Source organism: Salvia splendens, chromosome 13, assembly GCF_004379255.2.
Source record: "Salvia splendens isolate huo1 chromosome 13, SspV2, whole genome shotgun sequence".
NCBI classification, from domain to species: Eukaryota; Viridiplantae; Streptophyta; class Magnoliopsida; order Lamiales; family Lamiaceae; genus Salvia; species Salvia splendens.
In genome coordinates, this window is record NC_056044.1 from 8682846 (window position 1) to 8692794 (window position 9949).

Below are 9949 nucleotides of genomic sequence, written 5' to 3' on the forward strand. Positions count from 1 at the left end.
ACACCGAGTCTACAGAGGTAGGGGAACCTGTACAACCACATATGGCCATAACTTCGGTTGAGGAGTTTTCTCCCCCCTTGATGCACGCTGAACCTCAGGCGACGATATTACTCCCAGCTCCAGATTCGATGCATGCAGACGAGATGGGAGAACATGAGGAAGACAGGGGAGAAGAGATCAACGATGAGAGGAACCCGGATGTTGAAGGTGAACCAGATGACGAATGAGATGATTTTGCAGAGGATGAGGGTTTAGTGGAGAGTGACAACGAAAGTGGTGACGATGCTGCAAGGAAAAGTGAGGAAGCCAAAGGATTCGTTGCAGAAGGTGAGGAGACTGAAAAGGAAGTGATCGAAGAAGCAGAAATGAGGAATGGACTGAGGAACCTGAGAGTGAGGGTAGTCCGGTGAACGAAGGGAAAACACAACGTAACAGACAGATGGATGAAGTGATAGCTACCACGAGACTGAGGAAATTGAGATCTGACCCTCCGGCGAGAGAAGACGAGGCAGAGGATGATGCAGACAAGAGCTATGGCACACAGCGCAATCGCAAAGGGAAGCAACCGGCGATAGCCACAGCCAAGAGACCATTGAGCTCCGAGAAGTCGAGCAAACCCACTACCGAGCCAATCAAAGTGCCTTTCGCTCAAGATACCGAAGCAGATGCAGGGGATGATGACGGAGATTCCGAGAATGACGGTTTTGAGGAGCCCATTTATTTACCAACAGAAGTGGTGGTCACGAAGAAGCACTTAGGAGAGATGGCCTATTTCAGTGATCCTAAAAAGGCCCGAACTTATGTAGAACGTGGAACGAAGGGGAAGCTGGCTAAGTCAGGGAAGAGCTACCATCCTGAATCCCTTCAAGATATAGAGTCAGAGGGAGAGTTCCTTTCTTACATCAGTGCCATCGGATTTGATTGGCTGTTGAGTCACAGCACAACGGAGGTGCCGGTGGCTCTTGCTAAGGAATTCTTCACATCGTTCAAGTCCACCATGGACACTGAAACTGACTCGATATCGTTCTGCATGTTCAATGTTGACACCACGATGAGCATTAGAGAGTGGTCCTTGAGATTGGGGTTGCTGACTATAGAGGAGGACATCAGCGGGGGTTGGGATGAAAAACAAATTACCCCCTAGGAAAACTCCGAGATTTGACACGCAGCAGGTTGGGAGCTCATCACACACAAACGTGGAGGGCGTTTCAAGACCAGTATATCACAAGGAGTTCACATCACCAACCACCTACTCCGTTTCGCCTAGATTTTCATCGGCTATAATTTGATGGGGCGGTCAGCTCCACCCTAACAACACCTGAGCTTTATTTCTCCTGGTGTATGTTGAAAGGTGTGAAAGTCCATCTCGGGTACTGGCTAGCTCAGGCATGCCATCTGATGACCACCCACACTTCTCGACATCTCTATACATGCTATCTTCTTGGAGCATATCTGCAGCGGAATATCACGATGAAGATCGCGAAGTCAGTACCATCTCTAGAAATGTGCGACCCCCCTGAGCAGTTTAATGTGGATTTCTTCTTCAACAAGGGGTTGTTGTACACGAAAGACGGTGAAGTCTATTTCTACGAGGTCGGACAGACTGAGGCAGCCATTAAATCAGAGGGGAGTTCAGTGACGGATCTGGCCACGCTGGAGTGGAAGAAGGAGTTGGAGGGAGTGTAGACCGATATACGGGATATCAAGACTGAGTTATCCACGTTGACTTCCACTCTTCTGGGGCTGAAAGAGCCATTGGGGGTGCACACCGACAGAATGACCGAAGCCCTGACCTTGATGATGAAGATGGTCAACTTCGTGGAACAGAGGACACCTCAACCCCAACAAAGCTCTCCCCTAGGCACTATCCCACAGAAGTCCGTCCAAACTGCCCCAACGACCATGCCCGTGAAGAAGAGAAAGGATCTCACCCCATCTAGTACCAGTAAATATGCCGGCACATCAAGCAAAAGACAGAAATGAGAAGAAAGAACCACCACCACCAATGTACTTGTCAGGAAAGTGATCCCAAGGCTAAGCCAGCAAAAGGCCAGGAAGGATGCACCAACACCACCGCCCAGAGGAATAGCCCAGAAGCCTGGTCCCCGTGGGGACCAGGGTCAGAATTGATCCACCACCCCCCAGTAACCAAGTAAATTTTATTTTCTGTTTTGTTTTTGTTTTAGTTTTTAGTTTTCTTTAATATGCATGCTAGGTTGTTATTTGTTCTATGCCTTCTCCCACTTAGGCCATGACTTGGCCTAAGTGTGAGAAGCTTATATGCCTGGCATGTTTTGCTTTCTGTGTTCTTGAGTCTCTCTTCCCACTTAGCCCATGGCTTGGCCTAAGTATGAGGAGACTGTTTTGTATATATCTTGTTGTGTTTTATCTTCTTACACTTAGTCCAATGCGGTCTAAGTGTGAGAAGTTTGAGTTTGTTGTTTTTGCGTTTCTAGTTTGTGTTGCCACTAATTGTCCTGCTTTCCACTTCATAAGGATTGCTTGGGGACAAGCATAAATGAAGTGGGAAGGGGGGCGAGCAGTTAGTGCAGTTAGTGTCATGTACATACTCTGTTAGGTCTAAGAGTCAGTAGAAGTTTTTTTTATGCATAACTGGTATAATAAATAGCAAAAGCCCCTTAGGGAGAGTAATTGAAGAGAAAATACATGTCAATTTGTGAAACCCTTTTTCCTTAATAAATCTAAGTCAGTTGGAAGAAATGAGAATGATAGAAAATGCCTAAATTTAAGCTTATGTGAATCCCTCTTTAAAAGGTGAGTTATAAGGCTATAGTATAACACTTTCTACTAAACACATAAAAAATAGAGTGGCTGCCATTGATGCTAAGGGAAAAGTGACACAGATAGTAAGGACTAAAGGCAATAGGGATAACCATTTGAGCTCAATTCTTTCAAACTTGCTGAACCTACCTCATTGGAAGGGAACCCCTTAGTGAACTCTTTGGGCATGTACTAAATTTTTTCCATTTTTTTGGAACCATTAGCCTTCATGCCACGTGAACAAGGGGGCAGGGATGGAGTAGTTCGATGGTAGGGGTGGAAGATAGATTGAGAAACAAGGGAAAAATAAGAAAAAGTTAAAAATAATAAACGGGCAAGTAAAGTGTAACTTGACCCGGGAAAAAGTGGTTAAAATATGGGCAAAAAATGGATATACATGTCATCAGGGCCCAGGAAAAAGAAAAGAAGTTAGAAAAGAAAATGGGCAGGAACAATTGTGACCTGACCCAAGAAAAAATAGATATATAAAAAAATAGAAAAAAGAGAAGGGCAGAAAAAAAAAATATTTATCTAGCCCAGTGAAAATAAAGTAGGGAAAATAAGGCTAATTAGCCAGGGAACATCTCCAAAATATTGGGAAAGATTAAATCATACACGGGGAGGTTGTTACTAAGTTTTGTCCCTCAGTTCAAATGTCTGAGTCATGTTTTTGCTTATATTTCTAAACTTAGGTCCCTTAGGATTCTCACCAGTATACAGTGTAATTCCTAGCCCCATTACAGCCAGTAAAAAACCTTAAGGAACTATTCTGTTGCATCGATCTTAAGGCATCAGTGGTATGGCAAAATGAAGAGTGAATGATCCTAACATCCCTGGTGAGGAATGAGGGATCGAGTGAATCAAACAGGAGGTAAAATTTAAGGCTATCTTGACAAACTGACAGCTTGACTAGATAGAAGAAGGGAGAGGGAAGAATTTGAGGTTGTAAACGCTTGGATTGACCTTAAAATTGTGGGGATGACTGCTAGGAAAAATACTAGTTTATGCTCTTATGTGTTTCTTTTCTTTGTCTTGTGTTATTTGTTTCTTGGTCTAAGTCTAGGAGTTTATGTGTTTTTCTTTTTTTAGGTCGGTTAAACGGGGAGCATGCATTGAAACTCGCCTTATTTCTTTTTTTTTCTTGTCTTTCATACTTGAGGACAAGTATGGTTTAAGTGTGAGCAGTTTGATAAGGCTCATTTCATGCATCTATTTTGGATCTAAATTTTGTATTTTCCATGGTGCTAACGTATAATTGTAAGTCCAGATGCGTGAATTGTCTGCCAGACCCAGGAATGAGTATCAATTACCAGGGCAGAGGAAAAAGGAGCAAAAAAAGTGAAGAAAATGAGCGAAATCCTCAGGAGCACAAACGTCAATTCGCAAAAACCGTTGCCCTAGGGATTGGAGCCACGCCTATAAATACAAGGAAAAATATTGAAGAAGCAGCTCTCTTTTGAGTTAGAAAATTCCTTAGCCGTTTTCGACTCACTCTCCATCTTCACTCACTTAGCTCACGCATTTGGTTTCATGGGCAATTCAGGGTAGTGTAGCGTGGTGTGTTCGTTCTGTTGGAAGTGTAACACCGTCCTGATAAGGGCGAAGAAACTATCATTTACTTTTTCCGCACGTACTTTCTCTCGCCGACTTCCTTGCTAGAAATTCGGCGACTGTTTTGTGACTAACTTCGACATTTTTATGGTTAATCTAGTTCAATTTCTCGCTTTCACTCTGATTTGTGATGTTCTGTGTTTACTTTACTGATTTGGATGCTTTTCGCAATTGAATTTTCGTTTGAAGTTAAGATCGGAGAGATCTGAGTTGATTTGTGGTTGTTGGCTTGATTCGGAGTTGAATCGGGAGTTGGAAGTTGTAGATCTAGTTTTGTTGGTGTCGAATCTGATGGATCTAGTGTAGATTTCCCCTTTAATGTTTAAATCTGAGTACGTACTTTTGGATCTGTATGGAATTTTCTGTTATTGTTGGTTTGCTTGACCTGGTAGATTAGATCTTGTGATGTTTACTTTATTAATCGTCTCGTTTAATGTTCGATTTGAAGTATGCTCTGTTTCTATGCACTGTTTCGTTCTAGTTCATGTTTGTTTGATGAAGAAGATGAAAATAATCGATAGTTAGAATCAGATCTGCTTTAGTTTGTTAGTTGCAGCTTTTTTTGTCGGTAGTTATTTAGGGAAATCTGTTCTGTTACTTTTTTCTTAAGCTCTGTTGTCTAGCTGTTTTAGGAAACTTATGTTGCTTGACCCAGGAAATTTGGTGAATGATTTAAAGTTAATTTTCAGTTTCAAATCATGATTGCAATTACATTTGAAGCACCTTCAGTTATCTGGATCCAGTATATAGAATATATTAGTTGAACAGTATGGCAAAGTGTACTTGACTAGGAATCACCTATGTAGTCCGAAGTGTGGTCGCTTCATAAACGCACTTATGAATCCAAAAAGTGGTGTCCAAGACCTGCAATGGGAACCAAAAAAACCCGTGAGAACGGATGTAGTTGAAGTGTTTAAGCGTTAACACCATTGTCTCGGTGCACGCCGTGGGGGATTAGTTCAAAGCATCGCGCTACTAAGCCGCCTGTGTATCCGATGGTGTCGACTATGGAGGGTTCAAAGCCAACAACTACCTATCCTTATGCTTATATACCTCTCGAGGGTTGAGCTTTTGTCTGCATGCATATGCATTTGGCTATTTCCACTCATGTGGAGGATTGTAGAAATCATGGAATAAATATGCCCGGTCAATGGAATTTTAACAAATAATAAATGTGACGAGACATTTAATTTTGTGAAATTAAATGATATAGCGTCGATCTACATTTTACGTAGATAAATGTAGTATATTCACTTTCTCAAATCCGATTTTCGGTGAGTGAGAAATAGTGAATTAAAGTTGGGCATAATTAGGTTTTTTTAATTAAAGCTTGGAGTTTGAGCTTAGAGAATAATTAACTAGTGTTAATTATTCCACATTGGAGAAGTGACACATCTTTTAATGTGTTTAAATTAAGTGACTTTATATTACTTAGTAATAATAGTGGACCAAGATGGGTGAAAGAGCCCACACGCGCACTCCGCCGCCCGCCCGCCTCGGGCCTGATCCCGGTCCCGGACTTGGCAATTGGTCTTTGGGTGGTCTTTTGGCTCGGGTCTGGACCCGTAGTAATCTTTTTAGACCACCGCTGAGTCAGCAATCCAAGTGGCCTGACACATCGTCAAGCGTGGCACAGTCAAAGCTGCCACGTGAGAAAACCACACGCTCCACATGCGAAAGGCACACTCCTGCCACATGCTTGTAACCGCCGATGGTTACGAATCTGCCGTGATGAGCCTTCATGGCTTGGTTGACCCTGCATGGTGGCTTGGCCTATAAATAGGCTAGCCATTCCACTGCATTAGACACAATATTCACAAGCATAACAACATAAGCTCTCTCTCTCTCTGTGCATTGTTTTTCTGTCAAAAGCTCTGCCCTCTCCTCTATCCAGTTCGCTGGAGCTCTGTTGATTGCGGTGCTGCTTCACCAGAGATATAGCCGTTTTATCTTTGGGGACGAAACGCCAATCCGAAGAGCACTACCGGGGCGTATCTCGTCTTGCGGAAAGAGGACACCTCGACTCGGCTAAACACTTTTACGGTCTTCTGTTTCGATTTTCTTTTCCATTGTAATTCCAGTTCAGTTTTCTTTTGTATTCCTTCTTCGGGTTGTATTACGCCCGGCTTTTATCTCTTGTAATCCCAGAAACCAACAGAATACTCCAACACCAACGATCGAGTTTAGGATGTTGTAAAGATTATTGATTTTAGAATATACTAATAATTAAATCATATAGATCTCGATGCACACATATCATGCAATATAAAATAAAACGTATAAATAAGAGACTTATTTTGTCATTTCGGTCTGTTTCACAATAAGAGTCATATTTCACTTTTACCATAAATGGTAAGTAGACCCCACATTCCACCAACTTATTCCACTCACATTTTGTTATAAAACTAATTTGTATAATTGAGACCTATATTCCACTAACTTATTCAACTCACTTTTCTTTACATTTCTTAAAACTAGTTCCATAACTAAATAGGACTCCTAATACAGAACGGAGGGATTGGTATTTAGTACTCCCTCTGTCCACGAATAGGAGTCCCGTTTTTTCATTTTAGTTCATCCGGGAATAGGAGTCCCGGTTCACTTTTACCATAAATGATAATAGGGTACCACTTTCCACTAACTCATTCTAGTCACATTTCATTTAAAACTAACATATACAAGTGCGACCCCTATTTCACTAACTTTCTTCCACCCACTTTTCTTAACATTTCTTAAAACTCGTGCCGCCGATAAATGAGACTCCTAATGGCGGACGGAGGGAGTATATCTTAGGGCGGGGAAATATTGAATTTCAAAAATGTAATATCAGTCTAACATATGGCTCATATTATGCTTGTTACAACATTATTGAGAACTGCTGTAACCGATTCAAGAATAATATAAGCCTGTGATACCAATATCGACAACAATCCATAACCTGCATCGTCTAATATATTAATATAACCTAGTAGGATTTTCTGTTTTGTCAATGGAGGATCGAATGCAAGTTTATGTTATGATTAACAGATGACACTCATCGTGGAGCATGTTTCTTTCTTTCTTTCTTTCTTTCTTAATGCACTACTGGCTAAAGCATCATTCAAGAACGAATGCTATATTGGTGCACTCCAACAGATAGGAAAAGGAGGAAGATGATGCATGAGTCCCGCAATTAAACTACCAAAATACACAGTAAATATAATGCAGGCCATTGCTCGACAATATCAAATTATAAATTCCTAGGTGAGGCTTCCCTCTTCGACATTAAGGGTGTGCATAGCCATGACTCGAACCTAACAGCATATGGAAATCCTAAGATAAACACAAGACTCTAAAGATAATTCATTCTCTAAGATTCCACTAATTCACTGATAATAAAAAAGAATTTATAGAGATAAAGACTAGAAAGCAAGGAAACTATTGGAACTCATGTATCAATATTACTCTCTCTCTCTCTCTAAAATGGAGGGTATTCTTTTTTAGCAATTTTCATGCATATGGAGAATCACGACGATGATCATAGAGGCACTTATAAATATGACAAATCACTTGAAAAAAATCAGAACATGTAAGAAGTTGGTACGGTACATACATCGTAAACCATCCACCGTAGATTCTTCAAGCCGAGCTGTTATGATCTCTCCCACAAACGGACGAATAAATACCAGCCTGAACTTCGCCTGAATGAGACACACCAAGTTAAACCGTCACAATTCAAAAATTTATTCACAATTCCAAAACCCACTTAACCGGTGATAAAAAAAATGACATTCTCCCACTTCTATTTCCAAATATTTGTTGTTACAGTACCACTATTTACGCGACAAATGATAACACCATGAATACTGGTTAACTAGGCTAAATAAACGGAAGCATACTTATAAACCAACTATTTTGTGATGTAAATTTGGTGTATCAAATAATAACTACTTATGGAGTATATCAAATTTTTGTAGCCACATTAGTACAATTCCAGATAGTAGTTAAAATTAATGTTAAAATATATTCGTAATATACTTTGATGATATGATAGATGTGGGATTTAACTTCACAATATAGTTGGTTTTGGAGGAAACTTAATTTCATTGCCTGGCTTTGAAACATAACAAAATGGAGAAATGGTGAAAAAAATAGATAGTGAAGCAAAATGGATGATCCAATTAAAAGATGATACATTGAAAAAATAACTAAAACCGATAATCAAAACGATATCAGCTAAAGATTTACCATGTAAGTGGAAGCCCCAATATCGTACACACTCACACACAAGCCCTGTTGATCAATAACCTAACATTGTGGAGCAGAAACGAAGCGAGTAAGAAAATGGAGAAACATAGAGAGAAACCTTGCCGAGGAAGATTGAGTCGAGCTGCTCTTTAATGGCTTCGTCTAGGGGTCGATTGAGGAGGTGAGGGGGCAACATCAAAGTGTGCTCGATTTGACTCAGGAAAAAACATTTTCTCCCGTCCACGCGAATTGAAGAGCTAGGAACTGCTGCCGCGAAGAATTCTACTAGACAAGTTTGAGCATTCCAATTAGTATAAATTCTCTCCCCCAAGAACAACTTTCTCCTCTTTCAATTTCAATTCAATCATACAAGAGAAATAAGATGTATTAAAATTTCTTATTAACTTTTGATACGATCTTAGCTCGAGACCTCCTGATTTTGATCGATACCACGTAAACCCAACACAATTAAGCCACAATACACACGATAATGAGATCGGAAACAAATAGGAATGATATTGATAACGATTCAACGATACACAGCAAAATGAAACACAACAATATGTAAGTAAAAATAGATGCGATGGATCCACGACCCAATGCTCACGAACGATCACACTCTCAACATGCCCTTGAAAGGTGGCGGCCTCCTCTATAAATACTACTCCCTCCTTCACGTGTTCTGCATTTCTCCACATCGACGCGCCACCTCAGCAAGCTGAATCGGATGATGAACATGTGCCTTATTACTCCACGTCATCTTTATTGGAATGCATTTTACTACTATGATAACGTACCCCCTCGCCATCGCAAGGACGCACACGTTGCATGCATGATATATTCATGGTTCAATCCATGCATGCAACAATTCCCTCCCCTTAAGGTTCCTTGTCCACAAGGAACCATGGAAACCGTTCTTTAATCACATCCACGAACTCCCAATAAGCATCCACTGGGGAACGTCCCGCCCAATGAATAATCCTTTGTGTCACTGCTTAGTTATGGCCCTTGACTATTTTCCTCTCAAGAATAGTCTGAGAAATGTCGTCGTTGATATATGACATAGGTGGGAGATCCGGAACTGGACCAGTAGGGGCAGATGCAGGGCGCAACAAGGATACATGCAATATATTGTGGATGGAAGCCGAAGATGGTAGGCTCAACTTGTACGCCACCAACCGCACACCAACCGAATGCTATCAATAACTTGATAAGAACCAAAGAACTTGGGCTCAAACTTGTGATGACAGCCTCAGATGGACTTTTGACCTGCAGTTTTAGCCACACCCAGTCACCAATGCTATACTCCTTATCACTCCGACTCTTGTCG